Below are 21818 nucleotides of genomic sequence, written 5' to 3' on the forward strand. Positions count from 1 at the left end.
AAACACGTGTTTTGTACAGATCGATTATTTTATTCTTCCTCTACCCTTGAGGCTCTTTCCACCATTTTATTTTGTCGCTGTTCACGACCTGCCCAGCACAAACCATGAACCAAAGTGCAAGGTTTGAAGACAGGCATGCATTCCATAAACTGGCGAGTTCAGTCGTGGAATTGGCGGCAATTTTAGGTGCAAAACAACTTTTCTATTTTAAACACTGCAATCTCTGCACACTTTGGGAACATTGGAGAAAGAGAGTTTGTAGGGGTGGGGGCAGGGGGAAAGGGGGAGAAGTAAGCTGCTTATGGCTTTTCGCTGAAACCAGGCCCGACTAGCTCACATTGGTGAGATAAAGCTCCGAGCGAAACCCGAGAGGGTCCCATTGTTTTTGGCCATCAATGGGCCGATTTGTCCAAAGAGCACGGACGGGGCGAGTCACTTGGACCCCCAAATTACAGGTTAGTGTGGTGCGGTGAGGCGGGTCTGGGCGCTGCTACAAATGCGGCGACGAGAGGGCACTTCCTTCGCCAAAGTCGACAAAAGGTCTCCCCATCCGGCTGTAGAGTGCCAACAAGATTACGGGGGCTTTCTGTAAAGGAAATTATCAGACCATAGTCTCTGGTTTAAGGAATGGCGAGGGGAGGTGGAGCAGGGAAGAAAAGTGTTAAGGGCAAAAAGAATGATCTTAGGTCGTAAAATTCCCCAAATAAGTCACCTTTTAGAATAAAAAAAAACTCGTACTCTATATAATCCAGCGCATGCAGTGTGCACATCCTAGTCCTTTGACCTTGTGAAACTCAACTTGCAAATACAGTAACGTCAGTTAAAATGCGGAACATATAACGATGTACAAGTGATATTCAGGAAGAAGTGGACGAAGGGGGTTAACCGTTATAATCTAGCTGGGACCAGCAATGGTACAATCAGCTGGGCCCAAAAACAAAAGTCATGACACTTTTGAAAACTTCCAAAAAGAGCATTTGAAAAAGCAAATGCAATACAAAGCACAAAGTACAAATTACGTGCGAGTTTGAGAAATCCAGTGAAGGTGTGATGATCGAGAGCACTACATACGGCAACCACTGAAGTTTACATTTACAATCGATCCAATTCCAAAAGTGAAACTTATTGCACATAAATCACATGCAAAGACAAAGACATATGCAAACATCAAGGTACTTTAACACAAATTGTAAGGGCATTAATATACAATGGACAACTTCAAAAGGTATACAGATTTAAACTTGGGTTCGCAGAATCATGAATCTGGGGTTTCAGGTGAGAAGGCTACGTGGGTCAAAAACCAGCATTTCGTTTTTCAGGTACATCCGATATTGGTATCTGATTGCAGGTAAACCGTCGTGAACATCAACGTTACAAACGCTCGGTGAAACTTCTCTTGGCCTGGAGGAAAGTCGAGCGTTTTTAACTGGGATATTCCACAATTTCTCCAAAAAAATAATTATGACTATCAAAAGTAGATAAAAAAAAAGTAGTTAGAAAATTTTCCTGAGCCAAAGTGATCTTGTTGTACAAAATAATCTTACTGTGTATCCCATTAAAAGAATGGTGGTGTTACTATTATTATTATTATTATTATTATTATTATTATTATTATGAAACAAAAAAAACCTCAATTTCTTCAACTCTATGGGTGATTATTGTTGCAAATGTAATGATAGATCTTATGATGTAACTATTTCAGCTGGTGCAATAAATAAATCAATAAAATACAATATGATATTTAAAAAACAAAAAGCACAAAAATAAGTCTTCACCTGTGATTGTAGCTGTACATCACACCTGCAATCCAATTCCCCCCAAAAAGTACTCAAATTCCACTGAAATACAATATGAAATCTTCAAACAGTTTCAAAAAGAAATTTATTCAAATAATAACACCTTAAATATCAGTTCCAATTTGCTTACTTTATGTACGCTTTAATATTACAAATAATGTCGATTTCGATAACGACTAATGAAAAATGTCGTTAAATGGAGGGAGAAAAAAAAAGAGCACATGCAAGCTCGCTGTTATTCAAGGATTAATTTATAACACAAATAGTTTGTTACAACAGAAATGAAATCAAATTAATTGACTTTTCAAATAAGGGGGAATTTGTTGGGGGTTTTCTTTTTGTCGAAGCGTCCAATGTCTAAGGTCAAAAAAAGTCGTTGCATGCAATTTATTTTGATATATACCAACGACTGTTGCAGTTGTCCAATATACAGTACAACGTACGTCTTGCGAGCAAGATCCTTACAAAAATGCAGTTAAATCAACCGTAGTCTTGCTCTATGCAGTCTTGGCCTGCCAGCGCAGGACCCCCCGACTCGCTGGCTCCTCTCCGCATTCAAGATGTCCGCTCTCTCTCTGTGTCTCTCAACCAGGCCTCACGAGATGGACGTTTTTATTGCGCACTGAACTCTGCACAGTCCAACCACTCCCTGTACCACTTACTTCTATCCCTCTCCTTTTACACAAACCCATCCCTAAAATGCCGCACGCATCCTGGCTCCATTGGCTCACCTGCAGACGTAGCAGAAATTCATTGGGCGGCACACCTGGTGGGGTCGCGATGCTCCTCCCTCATGCACTAACTCCATCCCCTCCACCTTGATGCTCACGCACCTCACTTGCCCATCGCTATCCCTCTGTGTCTCACATACAGTCACACCTTTTTTTCCTCCACACTCCTCCCACCCCCAACTGTCATTTCCACCTGCTTCCATCTACTGTTTGTTTGTTGAGTGGGCGTGCCGGCCATTGACGACCACAACAGGTACAGTGTCTCGGGCAGTGTACCGGGTCGCGATGCAACGTTTGTGCCTAACCTTTTGGGAGGGAAACGCACAGCTCCCGTTGATGGTTAACCAGGCCGTGCCCAAGTGTCACTGTTTAACTCAAATGGAACCCGTATGCGACACAAGTGTGCCGGCAGGGGAGTGATAAACTAACTCACCGGGCTTTGTGACTCCCAAGGGAAACAAGGTTCCAACCTGGCGAGATCAATGGCAAAAACGACCAAAAAAACCCCCCAAAAACTTTTAGAGGCACAATCAAACAAACGGGAGAGAAAGAACGTGAAAACATAACTATGAACGAATAACGATAGCTCGGTGTGTTTATGTGTGTGTGTGCACACACACACGTACGATTCCAGATTCTTCAATGGCCTAATCTACTTATGTCGTCAGCCGGGATCGTTTTTTGGCCCAAGTCGCTCACGAACCGGTTGGCCAGCCCTGACGTTCGACTGAAAGGTGATTTGGGTTAAGGGTTCTAACGTTAACTTACCCATTCTTCACGAAAGGAAAGACACCGTGATCCATGGGATCAACGTTTACCGGCTAACACGAACAGACAGGACATTGAAATAATAATGTCGTCAGGAAACGAAACCAAGCAAGACTTCTAAAATAATTACACGACCTCTTCAACCATCCTGTCAGAATAAATTGATATACAGATATTTAATAATCAGATAAACAATAAATGTATAGAGATTTAATCATCAGATAAATCATAAATGTATAGATATTTAATAATCAGATAAATCATAAATATATAGATATTTAATAATCAGATAAATCATAAATGTATAGATATTTAATAATCAGATAAATCATAAATGTATAGATATTTAATAATCAGATAAATCAACAATGTATCAATATTTAATAATCAGATAAATCATAAATGTATAGATGTTTAATAATCAGATAAATTATAAATAAAATGTGATTTAATAATCAGATAAATCATAAATATATAGATATTTAATAATCAGATAAATCAAAAATTAAGATATTTAATAATCAATTAAATAATAAATAAATATGTAGATATTTAATATTTAGATAAGTAATAAATAAATAAATGGATTATACATGCAAGCTCAAAAAAAAATTACAATGAAATAACAATAAATAAATTTAATTTATTTAAATAATGAACAAATCATATATATATATATATATATATATATATATATATATATATATATGTGCAGCATAAAGGAACACCTACACCTATTAACTATAATTTCGAAGAAACAATTATATCAAAATGGATAATGTACACTTGGTTTACAGTGACGTAATCGAAACAATAACTGACTAACGTTCGCACAAACCAATCAACTGTAAAATATTCAACAGACGAGAGGTGACCATTGATTTATGGAAATCCTTTACATCCCAATCGTGCAGGGAGAGCAGGGGAGGGGGGGGGGGGATCAAGACATGTTGTTTCTCTCGTTTCTTTCCATCAATTAGTATAATCGCACACCATTCCTTCATTTCCGAGCCAATCCACAAATTCCACATCTCGGGAGGCATACTTGACCCAACACACCCCAATACACCTGTCTTTCTCCATTTTGACCCCCGTTTCCGATTTTCAGGGTCAAATATGAAACAGTTCAGACAACATGCTTTGTCTCACCATTCCCTTGTATTAGAGTCGATTGAGATTACATTGGGCACAATGATAGTTTCAGGTGATCCCGATGGGAATATTTAATAATTTTTTCTGATTAAGGTCGTTTTCAGGATCATACACAGGGGTTAAAGGTCAAAATTGATGGAAAGTTAAGGTTTTTGTCTCGCCAGGTATATATTTCAACCGGTCCAGAAAAGAATTGGCACAAAATGATACCTTAGCACATCCTGCAGTAAAAATCAGGTTGACATTACTCTGGTGTCTCCTTTTCCATTTTACAAAAGTCAAATTGGTTAAAAAAAATTAAGGTTTTTCACATGTCAGGCAATTAATTTTAGCCCCCAATGGGGCAAACCCGAACAGCTCATCACACACCACACTCGAGGCTTATACTTTGGGTGTTGTCCGTTCGTCGACTCGAAAATGACTGGATGCACTTCTTTCATATTCGGCACATGTGAACAACATCTGGCCAGGAGGCATGTCAAATGATTTCGGGATTGGAGCCAAAAGTCATGGGACGCACAGTAATATTTTCCTCCGAATTTTGACAATTAAAAAAAATATTATGGGAGAGAACAGTGCAAATGTGTGTATGTTTTTGGGAACCATTATTTATTTATTTACACTTTTACATCCACACAACTACAAATTAATTCATTATTTATATACACTTTTAGGTCTCCACTACCAAACATTTATTTATTTATATACACTTTACCACCTCCACCACCACCACCACCACCACCCATTAATTATTTATTTATTGATTTGCACTTCACCATCTCCACTCCCAACACACAACTATAAGTTAATTATATATTTATATGCACTTTACCATCTCTTCATATACCATACATTTATTTACTTATATACACTTTACCATCTCTTCATATACCATACATTTATTTACTTATATACACTTTACCATCTCCACTCCCAACATACAACTATTAATTAATTATTAATTGATATATACTTTTACTTTCTCGACAACCAACATACCACCTTGAATTACATACCGGTATAAGTGTTTATATATATTTACCATCTCCAACATCTATGTATATATATATATATATATATATATATATATATATATATATATTAATTAAATTTATTAATAAAATATAAAATTGACACATCCCATTTTGAAGGTGTGATTGAAAGCTGTGTCCTCAATGAGAACTTATATTCTGTTGTTTTTTTTTAACGAATCCCAACAAGACTTGGCACAAACATACTTGAAACACCCCCATCCTCCCCCTCTCTACTTTTCCTCCCCATGTAACCATTGGTCCAGTGTCTTCGTTTTGATTTTAAAAGGGTCACAATTTATGGAGGGAGTGTGGTGCAGACACATATTTCATTCCGTTGCAAATGTTTGCAAATGCAATTGTTGATGTCTTGTCATCGTTTCGAAAAGCGCTTTTTCACACCATTTTGGTGAAGTCGAGAGTAATTGTTGCTGTATTTTAACGATAACCTGGAAGCAGAGTTCATTTAATCATTGAATCAGTCACACAAACCTCCTCGTTGAAAAGATACCAAATGGTTTGTTCATGCACATCATACATTAAGTGGTTGCGGGTGGAACAGCCGGCTCAACATTTCCTTTGATTGGTGTGAAGTGTATGATGAAATGACCTGCCGATGCAGCCACAGAGTTGACAATTGGGTGTGATTGGCTTACAGGAGCAGAACCCAAAGATGATCAAACTTTAACATCACATGACGTCACATCATTTTCTTTCAACATTTCAGGTGTATGCAGCCAATAAATTCGTTTTCTTACTTTTACACTGTACTTTTCCATGACGTTACACTACCTGTACAATATAGGTAGGTAGTGTAACGTCCATTGATGGGTACAGTTAAACCGTAATCCAAACCAAGAAAATATTTTTTTATTTGGAGGAGGGTCGAGGGAACCGAGTCCATGTGAGGAAGACTTGGGCCTCACCTGCCAAGCATGGTGCTCATAACCCACATATGGTGAGTTACCTGATTGAGTGGAACTTTATGATGAAGTCGATGCTCCTTTTGTAGTAGCTGTGCTCACCACACAGCATTTCAATTTCATTTTGATTTGATATTTTGCAGGTACATTGATACGTACATTGCGTCCCTGCAGGATTGCTAAAAAGTGAACCAAATCACTAACGACTGGCTAAGCATAATTGTTGGCTCTTTTGTGATGGTCATGCTCAAGGCACAGCACATTTGTTGGCTCTTTAATGATAGCTGTGCTCATGCACAAAGTAACATTCATGTTCAAGGTATAGCAAAAACATTGGCTCGTTCTGGGCAGCTGCGCCAAAGCACAGATTACCGAGCCAGCACTCAACCCCTCAGCTTCCTCCCCACCTTGAAGTCCTCGTTTCACACTTGATCCACAACTCTAGTCTTGGGTTTACGTCCTGAGCTCTCATTTGCCCAACCACAAATCTATTTTGTTACCTTCATGAGGATGGTGGGTGAGAGACAAAATTAAGACTTTATCACCATTCCATTTGTGGTGAGAATTTAGAAGCATTTCCAATATTATGATGACTGTTTAGAGTGAAGTCATCTGATGTACAGCCGACATGGAGGGACAGGTTTGGTCCTGTATTAATGGTTAGACTGGGTAAGGATGTCTGGTCTGGTGTTCCCTTGGCCAATGAGTGGAGCATGGCAACAGGAGTGCAGCAATGGGGAGATGGCTTTGCCAAAGTAGAAGCCGCACCCAAGGGGGCAGGCTCCAGAACCATGCCTCCCTATGGAGCTTTATAAGCATGATAATTCCAGGACTTGTGACTGGTACGTGGCTGGGGATTGTCAAAGAGTTAAGACGGAGCCTCGGTGAGAACGAGAATGAGTCTCTGTGAGAATGAACGGACTGGTGCCATGGTGCAGAGATTTGATGAGCCGCGGAGTTTCCCGAGACATTCCGACTGACACACCGACAAGCTGACTGGGGGTTTGGTTGTACATACCTTCTCTGTGAGTGATCCCGAGTGATCAAAAGCCAATTAGCAAACCAGTGAGGACAAAGTGAGCAGGCACACACAACCCTGGCATATATCTTCTGGGCACGACTTCTCTGAGTGCCATTGGTGACCCCTGTCAAGCAGCCGAGGACCTATGACCTCTTGAGGAAAGCAATATGGCTGGCTGCAACAAAAATACGCCAAACAATAACAATCAGTCACAGAAAATGACGAAAGGGACACAGGCCCCTCCTACGCAGATGCACAAGTTTGTGTGGCCGCGCCGAGCAGCCCTAATGTGTGCTGAAAAGGATAATTACTGTACCTTCTCGATTGAGGAAGCTAAAGAGCTAAAAAGATGTCACCTGTTCTACAACCAACAGCTACGAGGCTCCAGACAAATCGTAAAAAGACTAAATGACCAGAGCTGGAGCTTACAGGAGAAGGAAATCATCCTCCATTGCAAAGTGTATTCTGTACATGAAGCATGGGGGACTAGTGGTAAAGGAGAAAGTTTCATGAACCAATTGAAATGAACAAAGCTGGCAGCCAAGGCCGAAAGAGTTCCGTTCACAAAATTCACTGCAGTAGCTTCATTGATCCAAAGATACTTCACCCAGGAAAGAATAAAGGAAATAACTGACAAAGCAAGACAGCAAGCAATTGAAGACATTAATCAGATGACCCCAGAAGAGCAAATCGGTATCAAAAAGAAAATCTGGACAAATAAGGAAAAATGGACATAATTTTGGGCAATGGAATATGCCAGATGAAAAGGCGTGAGGAAAGAAAGTGCAAACATCTGGGAACAGATTATAATCCGATAACTATGCCCTGATAAGGTAATTTTAATAGGACAACAATAAACTCAAAGTAAAACAATATCCTCAAACAGAAAATATTCACAAAGGAGGAACTAAGAATAAGAGATGAACAAACTGAAGAAGCAATAAGAAATGACTGGTCACCGATAAATGGTGACCTGCTACCAATGCCACAATAGAATGACAGGATATACATTAAGGATGAGATTCCCAGAGTACAAACTTCCAAAAGAAAATGAACAACCAACATAACTTCCTGGTGCTACACAGAAAATAGAACAAAAGAAGAAAACAGAAACAGATGAGATTTCAAATTTAATCACAATAACAGATACAGAAATTGGGCAACAGATTGGAGGATTGAATCGAGAAACAAAACTGTAAACTCCACAACAGGACCAATTAATGACAAAAGGAAATGCTGCAGCAGCACCTCTCGAGAAAGATCCACGAGAAATTACTAACTCAGATCAAATAACACCTTTGCGAACAAAACAAATAACAACAACAAGGATCGATTACAATGAGGAGAATAATGGACAACAACAGAATGAATTTGCGGAAGAGGAGGTTGACAATAAACAGATAGACTAGAAGATGAGCTCGCCAATAAAATAGAGGAAATTAAATTCATATCACCCAAGAAAAGCCCACATCTCCACCGAATAAACAACAATAAACAGTTGAAGATACAAGTAAGGAGAATAAATCAAGCAGTCATTAAAATGCTCCCCAAATCACCTAATAATTAAGAGAAATTAACGATGTGAGTTTTGCAGCAGCACTGTATCTCCAAGAGAAAATGACAGGTAAACAACGACACAAAAATATAGATCTGATAACCTCACCAGAAATAAAACACCACCGTGGAAACAGAGACTTGAGAAGCAGAGAGACCAACTGAGGGTGGAAACAGGACAAATAGAATAATGGAGGGAAACAGAAGGGAAACAGATGTCTGAGACTCATAAAGAGAATCAGACAAAAACCAAAAAAAACAACATAGAAAACAACGGACTTCAACCATTAGCTGCCCATAATAAACTCCAAACACAACAGATAGCTGGGTAAATAACAAAAAAACAAAACAAAAAACAATGAGGCCAACAACAGAAGAAATCAAATATTCAGTTTGAAAACAACCCATTCTACGGAGGGCGAAGGAAACATAAACAATGTGCGACAACTCTCCCGAAAAAACAAGAGGACCTAGAAAAAATTTTGGAAAGGTAGATTTGAAAATGAAAAAGAACACAACAAGGAAGCAGATTGGATACGACAATTGGAAAAGAAAAAGCAACATCTACATGAAATGCACCCAATGATAATTGATGAAAAAAAAAAATAGAAAACATTCGGCAAAGCACCGAATTTCAAATGCCCAGGCCTGGATGGGATTCCAAACTTCTGGTTAAATCAACTAACTGCTCTCCACCCTCAGTACGCTCGACATTTAATGAACTCATCCAGGGAGAAAAGCCAATGGATGAATGGTTCACAGACGGCAACACTTTTAATCCCAAAATCTGAAGAAACCCATCCACCCATCAAATATAGACCAAAAACATGCCGACAAACAACATACAAACTTTTAACAGGTATAATCACCGATGCAGTTTACGACCACCTCACTCAACAAGGAGCTTTATAGGTAGAGCAGAAAGGATATAAGAGAGGATGCTATGGAACAATAGACCAGTTATTGTTAAACAAAACCATACTCAAAAACAGCAAGCTCCGACAAACCAACCTATCCTCAGCCTGGATAGATTACAAAAACGCTTTTGACAATGTCCCACATTCATGGATTTTAAATTGCATGCAAATTTACAAAATTTACCCCCAAATAGTCACACTGATTGAAAAAGCAATGACGCTCTGGAACACAATGCTGGGACTACCTTACTTGGGAGGAAAGCTTGAAATCCCAGGAGTAAAGATACGACGTGGTATCTTACAAGGTGACAGTCTTCACCCCCCTCGTGTTTTGTTTGGCTCTTGTAACACTGAGTAACCTCATCAATGAACAAGGGCATGGATACAATCCTATATGTCACAGAAAAACGACTAAAGAAACAAGAAAGGTAACACACCTACTGTATATGAATGATCTGAAATTCTTCGCCCCAAATGATAAGAAATTAGCAGATCAACTGAAACTAGTAAAGCAGTACTCGCAGGACATCCAAATGGAGTTTGGTCTTGACAAATGTGCCAAATGCACATTTGTACAAAGAAAAACAATAAAGCAGACAACATCTCAATCGATAAAAGTACAACAATACAGGAATTAGAAAATGAACACCAGAAACTATAAAAAGATACCTTGGAAGAGAAGAAATTCCCCAGGTACAACAGAAAACAATGCATAAAATAATCAGCAAAGCATACCTACGCAGGACAAGACCAATTCTGAAATCATCCCTCTCCCCAAGAAACAAAACCAAAGCTATAAATCAACTTGTTGTGCCAGTATTCCAATATGGCTGTGCATTTATAAACTGGCCACAATTGGAGATCAACAAGTTAGACACAAAAACAGGGAAACTTCAAACTATTCACAAGATGTTCGACAAAAATTCATGCATACCACGGTTGTATTTACCGAGACGAGAAGGAGGAGGTTTAATGGAGCTTCATCAAGTGCACAGAACAACATGTGTAGGACTGGCAGAGTATGTGAAGAGCTCAACAGACTATATGATGATATTTGTGCAACAGCAAGAAAACAACAAACCAGAGAAGGGACTATTAATCAATTTAGCAACATATTTCCAAAAACAGGTGCAAATGATGGATACCAGACAGGAAAACGAAACAGAAACAAGCAGCGCTAACAAAAAAAGAAAGAAATGTCAGCAGATATACTCTGACAAATGGGAGAAAGACAAAAGACAGGAAGATGTAAAAAAGAGCTTGGCAGAACAGGGATCGACAAGGAAAGCTCTTTGAAATGGCGAAGAAGAGGTCAAATCAGTTGGGATGGAGAACGAGTCATCGTCAATGCCCAAGACCAAAGAAATTACACTTGTGCCTTCAAGAAAATGGCAGGATTGAGCCAATCAGACAAATGCAGGTTTTGTGGGGAAGAAACAGAAACCTCCTCTTGGGATGTAAAAAAAATTCATGTCGGAACAGCTGTACACAGAACGACATGACAGCGTGTGTAGAGTAATCCACTGGCACATCTGGAAACATTTCAACATCCTAGTCCCAGAACAATCATGGAAACACAAACCAAATCTGATCCTTGAAAATGAACAAATAATGCTCACACATGACAAGATGATCCCATCAAGTGTGGACATTGCAAACAAAGTTCTCTCATTTTAGTTCTCTGATTCCCTCCTCCTGTCCAGACTGGAGTTCCTCAAGGTGACGTTCTGGGTCCTGTTCTTTTTCTGGTCTTCATCATTGATCTGTCAGACTATCTGGAAAATCCTCTTTATCTCTTTCCTCATGAATCCACCCTCTGCCGTACCATCTGTCATCCCTCAGACAGGCAAGCAGCAGCTTCTTCGATCACTGCAGATCTGGATAAAATCACAAACTGCTCCAACATATGAAACATGCTTTTCAATCCTGACAAATCTTACACTCTCACTATGTCTCTCCGAAAGGACCGTTTGGACCCCCCCCCATCGAATTTCTCAAAAATGTTCTGGAAGAAGTCCTTTCATTCAAGCTTCTGGGTCTCACCATCTGCCATGATCTTTCCTGGGAAAACCACATTTCCATCCTGGCCTCCAAAACCAGTTGCCGACTGGGTCAATCGTCCATCATGGTCCAGAAAGCCGTCCATCATGCAAAGTCTTTCTTCAGCACAACTGAGTTCCTGACCACACACAAAGCTTTTGTCCGCAGCCTGATGGAGGACAGCTGGCCTCCCTGGGCTGGTGCTCCTGCCTCTCACCTTTCTCGGCTTCACGCTGTGGAAACAAAGGCATTTCAGATCATTGGTATCTCCCGCAGTGAGGCTGTCTTTAGGCCTGTCACTCTCTCACCACAGGGAGCCTGGTGTTGGCGCAGTGGTTAGGGCAGCGGCTTGGGATCCAAGAGGTCCTGAGTTCAAGCCCCGTTGGGCCACTGAATTAATACACCAGGGGGTTGACTCAGCCTGTCATCCTTCCGAGGTCGGCGAAATGAGCACCAGTATACTGGGCCGGTGTATACCCCGGTTAAAATAGGTGTACCATATCCCTGTGTCGTAAGAGGCGACCAGGGTTGCGTCAGGAAGGGCATCCGGCATAAAACATGTGCCAAATCACTATGCGGATCATAATGGATGATCCGCTGTGGCGACCCCTAACGGGAGCAGCCGAAAGAAGAAGAAGAAGACTCTCTCACCACAGGCAGGTCAGAGGTGTTTCTGTCTCCTACCATCTCCTATCCGGTCTCACCCCCCCCCCCCCCCGAGGAAGAGAGGGAGTTGGGATGAGTGGTTAAAAGTTTGTTAATATTGTCTGAGATAGAGATGTAAATTGAGTCCTCACTGTTCGGAGGATGGTACCGCACAAACTTCAGCTTAACAGAATAAATGAAGGGTGAATATATTTGAGAGAAAGATAAAAAATTTATGTGAGCATTCTGACTATGCTCTGGAGTGCATTACAACACTATTGGTAAAAGATTGACTCAAACATAATCCATAAAAATGGTTGTCGAGTTGAAAACTCAAGAGGCAAAAAACCAGTACCAGCTACATACAGGAAGATGTCCCCAATGACTTTCAAAATTGGTCAAACAATAACAACATGGAATTTAATGGAGAAAATTGTTCCTGCATGCAAGTTTGTTTGATGAAAAACCCACCCGAGATGCCACAGTTGATTTTGCAAGTTGTACGTACGACGTGAGGAAGTTCAACAGCTTAAAATCTTCGGGATTTCTATTTCAATGGATTTGAAGTGGAACTTACACATTCAGAATATTCATTATTGAGCAAATAGTAAACTGCACAAAAGTGCACATGTTGAAATTGCTTCCAAAGTTCAATTTGTCTGATGATCTAATACATAAAGGCTGTGTGAGATCTCTCCTGCAGTATGCTGTTGATAAATGAGTTGGAAAGAATTCAGAAAAAGAGTCACAAGAATCATCTTGGGTCTGTCTTCTCAGAATTATGATTAGCATCAGCGACGTGTCTGCAGGGTACAAATTCTGAAACAATGCAGACTGGTAATTTCCCAGATTTTTGTGAAACAAATGATAAAAAAAAAAATACTCCAGTTCAGACAGTGGTTGCCGAAATGTAGTGGGTATGATGAGACACATTACGCTCTTAGAATTGCACTCAAAATCTCCCAGATCTTCTGTGGAATGAGCTCGAACGAGATGGAATATTGTGTAATTCTATATTTTGTTCGGATTTTGAATGAAAACAATTGAGTTCCACCCAAATCGATGTAAAATGTTTGGTTGTTATCTTGAGTCACTCCTTGTAAAAATGTACGCAATTTAGTTTTTAACTACTGAGTACTTTATTGACAGATATATCTTGTTATTTTTCCTTAATTGGCGAAAAAAAATTTCGCCAAGTGTGTTGGTCTGTCGCGTTTCTCCGCTTGTGTGTCTGTCACACTATCTTTGGCCACAATTTTAAAGCAATCGTTTTCAATTTTTTTGTGTATGTAGGTGACCAACCAAGGACAGCAACATGTAATTTCAGTGAAGATCGGAATCTGGATTCAGATACGAGAATTTCTTTAGTGATTCTTCACCATTGGCAGATGTGGCTAAAAACGATATGTAATAACACAATATCTCAAAAGGTTATGGATGGATTCTGACAAAACTTGTTGGACAGGTTTGGTGTGTCTGTCAAGGACGAATAATTTCCATTTTGGTGAAGATCTGAATCCAGATCTGGATACGAGAATTATTTAATTTTTAAGTGATTCTTCACCATCGAGAGATGGGGCCAAAATCTCTGTGCAGCATGATATCTCAAAAAGTTGTGGATGAGTTCTGACAAAAGTTGGTGGATGAGTTGGTGAGGTGACAAGAACAAGCCGATTCGATTTTGTTTAAGGCCCAGATTCAGATCCGACCCATCAGTGGATACAAAATTCAAACTGTTCTGTCTGGCGGAAGCATGCGCTCTACTGAGTGCCGTTCTGTTTCGCCAAGTATCACTCTCTAAATGATTTTTCATTGCTATGTTAACTTGTTACAAGTGTTGAATGTTTGAAATAAACCATGAAATTAAATGAAATTAAATGGGATGAAATGGGATTCCCAGGGTCAGGTCACATGTACAAAATAGCCTCCCTCCCCCCACTCACCCCCACACCTGAGTGTGGGGAGACGACTTCAAATTTTCACCTGAACACGTGTCATTGTGCAAGTGGTTTAACCACTGACCCTTACCAAAGAGAAGGTCGAATGCGGGCTATTGAGGGTGGGAAAATAACGATGTCAGTTCTCAAAAAACAAACCAGGAGCTCCAAGTTAGGGTGATAATCGATATTTGTAAAGCTTTGTTGGTATCTCAAAAACTATCACTTCTATATGAAACGACAACCTGGAGTGATGCTCATTTGCAATGAAAATTATCATACTTCATTCAAAAAGATGCCAATTCTCAGTATGTATTTATACATGTATTTTTCGATAAAAACAAATGTAGACTTTTGCTTTCCTCATATGGTAGCCCATGGTAAACATGTGGTAAACATCTCATGCGGCCTGTTCCCTCCTGCAGCCTACCATCATGCAAGTCATTCACCGACACCATATCTTGCTCGGGTATTACTAGTGTGTGAAATATTGCATTGAGAGGAACAATTATTGCACTAATACCAAGACTGGTGCAATTGTTCATCCCTACATACATTGTTTCCCATTCTTAAAATTTCAATACATAGTCATACATACATACAAACATACATTGGCACCATCTGCTACGAGCTTTCCATTCAGTCTCAAGACGATGCAATTTCCAGCGAGGCTTGCTCGTTGTTTGACCATCAACACTTGGCACAAGGTCAACCCTCGAGTGCATGTTGGGCTGCACCTCCCACAGCACATTTTTCGTCATGGCCAACTTTATGTTGCGTTATCAGTTATCACTTGCAATGTCTTTGAGGGATTAAAGTCCTGATTCCAGATGGTAGACAAGAAAAGTTTTCTAACCCAGAATTTGTTGTCCTTAAGATAAAAAAAATCATCTGCTTCAATTGTCTTTTCAGACACAATTGAAGCAGATGTTTTTTAAGGATCCACCGGAGCAATTTTATTCGTTGTGGAGTTTCTCTTTTTTGAATTTTCCACTGTGCCCCAATGACAATACTTCTACAGCTGTCACACATTCAAGAGCAAAATTTAAATTGAAAGAGTGTGACTGAGTCAGTCTCGAGTCATACCTATTGACCATTTCAATAACATTTCACCAAAATACTCTTTTTTTTTTTTGAGTGACATTGTTTTGGTCTGGCCATGCCTCCATCAACAAAAGCAATGGTAAATTAAATAACTGTTTCCATAGAGACTCTATCTGGGGAGATTTTAAGAAGGGGGAGGGAGGGAGGGATGTTCAGATTTTGGGTGCTTTCACGTTTGGGAGGCCGATTGTCGGGTCACAGGTCCACGGACTGGCCCAACCATCACTTATTTGGCACACACCTATTTGTAATAGATGTAGTTGGTGTCCAGGTTACTTATATATATATATATATCTGCTTGTTTGTGTGTGTGTGTTTATTTACAGTACTTGTACGTGCCCGTAAAATAAAATAAAAAATAAATAAATAAATATTCAAACCGCGAGCAACAAACAACAACCACACAGGCCGTTTCTTCGCTCTCGCGTGCCCGTACATGCGTGGCCCGGAAGTTCGCATATTATTCGCAGTTACGATTATTCGCAATTTAGTTTTAATACCAAATTATTCAATAAGCGCCAACGTATTTTACCTTTTCGCAATGTCATCGCAAGGAAAAACAAAAAGAGAGGAGAAGAGAGAGAAAAAAAATTTACTTCCTGGTTCGGAGCATACCAGCACTCTGATGTAACCGAAATTTATGCACCGTCTAATATGAAAACGATCATAACTTGAGGCATTGTGTTTAATAATAAATGCACATAAGAAATCGAGAAATTATTAGAATACACGAAGTCATCATTATCCGGAAGTCCATACGTTGTAACCCGTAATGGCGAATGCGGCTGAGCTTCCCTTCTCCATCGGCCACGCCCACGCAACAACGTGTCTTGTCATTAGTTTGGTAAATAAATGGCCATAACTTGGGAAGCACTTGTCCAATTAATATCAAACCTTGAAAAGGCACATCCTCAGGTCCCCAGCAATATATCTGGCAAGTTTCAATTAGATCGGAGCAGTGGTTGTCGAGAAACAGCGGTCACACACACACACACACACACACACACACACACACACACACACACACACACACACACACACACACACACACACACACACACACACATACACACACACACACACACACACACACACACACACACACACACACACACACACACACACTGCTGGAATTATAGATAGATGTATGTGGTACCTCTGCAAAATGTTTCCATGTAAGTGTTATTTCCACACATACCTTCATTTTTTGTTTCCCCATTCTTCGAATTTCAAAACAAATCTGCACACAATGTAAGAAAAAGTTCTCCTGGGGCCGGCTTGCTCGTCGAAATACAGGGTGTTTCAAAAAGAGTGATGCAACTTTAAATGTTTATTTACAAAGGAACAGAAACCTCAGGAATTCTGGAAGTCCCATTCGACTTCTGGTTCTGAGTTTGGAGCGACGGCAGGGTCTTTCAGTTTCAGGGCTCTCTGCTGACGATCTCAAAGTTAAGTTTCCGGTCGTTATCTGTCCCGTTTTAACTGTTTATTTTCTCACCTATATGTTACTGTGTGTTCCTAGTTCGGTTTTGTTTCAAAAATCATGTATTTTGTCAGTTTTCGTCGACTTTGTCTTTCCAGGTTGCTTGAGGCCGACCCATCCTTCCCCGCTTGGTGCAAGATCGTTTTTATTTGTATTCTCTCTCCATTGCCTTCAATTCTTATTTTCCCCACATTCCCAACGTCCCCCATCCCTCTTAACTAAACACTGTTTCTTGTCTTAAATCCAAAACAAACAAACAAACAAAAGACTACCTTTCACCTTGCACTTCCATGAGTCCCGATCCTCCTTCTTCTTCTTCCTCCTCATCCTCTTCTTCTTATACTTCTTCTTCTTCTTTTTCTTCCTCCTTCTGCCGGCACACCATCTTTATTCTATTTCAGCTGACCCTCTCTCGCCATTACATTCACAATTTCTTCCAACAACCTTCCATTCCCGAATCTTAGCTATCCTTCAAAAATACATCAAAAAACAACAATTTTCCTGCATCCTTTCGATCGAAACATCTCCTGTAATCACGTGTCTCTCTCCACCCTCTTTCTGATAGGTTTCATCACCCCAGCAGCTTCACCCTGCGTTTAGTTCCAAATTCAGCATACACTTCCACGATTTTACTTCAAGCTTCCCTTTTTCCGAATGTAACACATTCCTTATTTAAAATAAATAAATAAATGAATTCACTTTTGACTATACACCTCCCAGAGCCACGTGGTTCTCCTGAAACCACGTGATCTGTTTACACCACTTGAGTTTACCGATCCAAATTCACCATTCACCTCACGATTTTTACTACAACATTTCCATGACCTAATTTGATGAAAACTCTCTCAAACAATAATAATAATAATAATAATAATAATACGAATAACAATAATAAAAACGATCTCTGATAATGCTTCATCTTCCTCTTTCACACATGTGGCACTCATTACTGGATCATAATGCACTACTCGTCTACTATTTAAACAGACTGCTCTCAATTCGACCTTTCCTTTCATACCTTGCTGAAAAAAATCCAACTATTACAGCGTTTCTTCTCTCTATTCTCTGAATTCGCCTTCATGGCATCCATCAAGAAACGTGTTAAATCGCATCTCTAACCTAAAACTTAAAAAAACCCAGTTTGCTATGAATGTTCGCTTTCCATCAACCATTCTTTTTTTCTAACTTCAGTGCCAACTCACTCCTCACTCTCACTCTCAAAGCAACCATCACACTCTCCTCCCTCCAAGCTTTCCTCTCACCATTCTCAAAAACTTCCCCCTTACCTTTCTCCCTCAACTCTCCCCACTCACCCTTCTCCCACAATTCAAACCCCTCACACGCCCTTCTCAAAGTTGCCCCCCCTCTCATCCACAAAGCTGCCCCTTCCCCTGCCATCTCACCTCCATCTCATCACTCCACTTCCTCAAATCCTCAACTGCCTTCTGCCCCTCTCTAGCCCTCCTCTCCCCCAGCACCACAGAGCCTTTTCTCATCCTCATCCGGTCCCCTCCCCAAGTTATTCTGCAATCCTCCACACTCATTCAACAACACTCCTTACCTCCCCCTGCCCTTGCCCTACCTTCCCCCTCCCCTCCCATCCCCTGCACCAAAAGCCTCCTCCCTTCCCTCTTCAGTAACAGTGTAGACCTCAAATATCCGGGGCCTTCGCTCAAAGCTTTCAGATCTTTCCATACAGTTGCCACTGACAAACCAGACGTAATTTGAAAAACAGAAACTTTCCTCCCTAAAGACGTCTCCGCCGCCCAAGTATCTCTCCCTGGTTACGCCCTCCGCCGGAATGACGGACCTGATCCTCGTCCTGGTGGAGGAGTTGCTCTTCATCAAAGACTATTCCCCACTCTCCATGCACTGCTCTCACTCCCCCACACCCTCAGGAATACTTCTGGGTACGGCTTCCCTCCACTCCCACCTCATATTTATATGTGTACTGTACTGTCCACCAAACAGTGATGACTCCATGTGTGTGTGTGTGTGTGTGTATGTGTATGTGTATGTGTGTGTGTGTGTGTGTGTGTGTGTGTGTGTGTGTGTGTGTGTGTGTGTGTGTGTGTGTGTGTGTGTGTGTGTGTGTGTGTGTGTGTGTGTGTGTGTGAACCGTTTTTACAGCCATTTTTCCCTGAAGTGCAGGGGTTTGGCTTTTTGTGAGGCAATGTTTTATGGCCGGATGCCCTTCCTGACGCCAACCCTGGTCGCCTCTTACGACACACAGGGATATGGTACACCTATTCTAACCGGGGAATACACCGGGACCAGTACACTGGCACTCATTTCGCCGACCTCGGAAGGATGACAGGCTGAGTCAACCCCCTGGTGTTAATTCAGCAGCCAACGGGGCTTGAACTCAGGACACTGGGATCCCAAGCCGCCACCTTAACCACTAAGCCAACACCAGGCTTAATGATGACTCCATCTGCACCTCACAATCCCAAAACATGGACCAACTTCTGTGTTCTCATCCAAACTCTCTCTTCCTCATATGTGGTGACTTCAATTGTCATCACGCCAGTTGGCTAGGTGTGGGTACCTCTCTCACCTGTCATGGCACCTCAGCAAAACCTTTCTGCGACGCATTGGGAATGACACAATCAGAAAACTTCCCGACCCGGATCTCAACCAATGGTACTCCATCTCTTCTGGATCTGATTTTGACAAAAAACCCTGAAAATATCTGCTGCTCTTCTTTCCGCTCCAATCGGTTCTTCTGACCACGTGCTTGTCAAAGTAGACATCTCTCTGGTTATTATCAGAGAACCACCTCACCGCCGTCGAGTCTGGCATTTCACTCAAGCCGACTGGCAGGGTCTCCAAGCAGCCCTCAAACTAAAAAACTGGTCTCCCATCGCTACTTTCTCCAACATCAACTCCTCCTGGGAATTCTTTGAAAGAAACTTGCTCTCCCTCATGCACAGATTTATCCCCTCTAGTCTGCAGTTGTCCTACGCTTCCTCCTGCCCTTGGTTTACTGAAGCTTGTGGTGAGGCAGTTGTCCTGAAACAACTTGCCTTTGCCTCATGGAAAGCAAACCCAACTGAGAATCATCTCAGTTCCTTCCATAAAGCTCGGAACAAGTGTGTATCTACCCTCAGGAGAGCCAGAAAACAACATCTTTCTGAGCTCAAGTCTGAACTCTCAAACCTCTCTCCCTCCTCAAAATCCTGGCAACGTCTAATAAAATCTGTTTCTGGTGTATGTTCCCCCTCCATCCTCTCCCTTACCTCAAATGGCTGCACTACTGATACCGCACGTGAAAAGGCTGAATGCCGAAACTCGGTGTTTGCATCAAAATGTTGTGTCCAAAACCCATCACTTTCTGGTTCTGCGCTCCCAAAAATGGATGGAAGTCCTCAATGCCAGACATGAAATCAGAGCCATATCACAAGACATATTGCATGCTTTTGACATGGTCTGGCACCCTGCCCTGCTCACCAAATCTCTTCCTATGGTATCCAAGGCCATCTCCACTCATCGCTAGCAGACTTCCTCTCCTGTCACAGTCACCGTGTGGCCCAAAATGGAGTTCTTTCACCTCCTCTTCCTGTCCAGGCTGGAGTTCCTCAAGGGACCGTTCTGCACCCTGTTCTTTTTCTGGTTTTCATCAATGATCTCTCCAACTCTCTGGAAAATCCTCTTTATCTCTTTGCTGATGACTCCACCCTCTGCCGTACGATCTGTCATCCCTCAGACCGGCAAGCAGCAGCTTCTTCGTTCACTGAAGATCTGGATAAAATTACAAACTGGTCCAACACGTGGAACATGTCTTTCAATCCGGACAAATCTCACACTCTCACCACGTCTCTCCAAAAGGACCGTTTGGCAACCCCCCCACCCCCCCCACCCCCCCCAATCCACTTTCTCAACAATCTTCTGAAAGAAGTCCTTCCTTTCAAGTTTCTGGGTCTCACTATGTACCATGATATTTTCTGGGAAAGCCACATTTCCAACCTGGCCTCCAAAGCCAGTCGCCGACTGGGAATCCTCCATCGTTCAAAGTCCTTCCTCGGCCCTCCTGAGCTCCTGACCACATACAAAGCTTTCATCCACAGCCTGATGGAGTACTGCTCTCTGCTCTGGGCTGGTGCTCCTGCTTCCCAACTTTCTCGGCTTCACGCTGTAGAAACCAAGGCATTTCGGATCATTGGCATCTCCCGCATTGAGGCTCAGTCTTTTGGCCTCTCACTCTCTCACCACAGGCAGGTCGTTTGTCTTTCTGTCTTCCACCATCTCCTCTCTGGTCCCCCCCCCGCTATGTCTGCAATTTTTCCCCACCATGTTTCTGCAGCGCGCTCAAGGTCCGCCAACATCCCCCTTCTGGTAAAACTACCAAAATCACGAATCACTGCTCACCTTCACTCTTTCATTCCTCTTCTTTCCCACCTTTGGAATAAACTTCCTCACTCTGTCCAATCCCATTCTTCCCTCCAGGCCTTCAAAACAGCTGTTCGCCACCACCTGTTATCGTCCCCCATCCAAATCCTTGAGCTTTTCTACCCCTGTTAATCCACTCCAAATCCACCTCCTTCAAATTCCCTGCTTTCCATCCCGAAGTCCCTTTAATGTCCATCTTGTATTCCCGTGTTTCCCGCCCCAACCCCCTCCCTTCCACAGATCTCCTAATGTCTCTGTTCCCCAATGTTTTGTCCTTCCCACTCCCGCCCCTCTTGTCCCATGCCCCCCCCTTACTGTGCGTTGTGT

At 41.6% G+C, this 21818-nt stretch overlaps 1 long non-coding RNA gene across 1 annotated transcript in view; it reads left to right on the plus strand.

The window, feature by feature from the left end:
* The first annotated feature begins 2645 nt into the window (after positions 1–2645).
* LOC147029027 (uncharacterized) overlaps positions 2646–21818 on the plus strand; it is a 41320-nt gene continuing 22147 nt past the window's right edge. Inside the window, exon 1 of the long non-coding RNA XR_015056772.1 lies at positions 2646–2780. This is a non-coding gene — a long non-coding RNA (uncharacterized LOC147029027). The remainder of the gene's footprint in view (positions 2781–21818) is intronic.

The sequence above is a fragment of the Eptatretus burgeri genome, chromosome 4, assembly GCF_056783735.1.
Source record: "Eptatretus burgeri isolate ZD-2024b chromosome 4, Ebu_testis_v1, whole genome shotgun sequence".
NCBI lineage: Eukaryota > Metazoa > Chordata > Myxini > Myxiniformes > Myxinidae > Eptatretus > Eptatretus burgeri.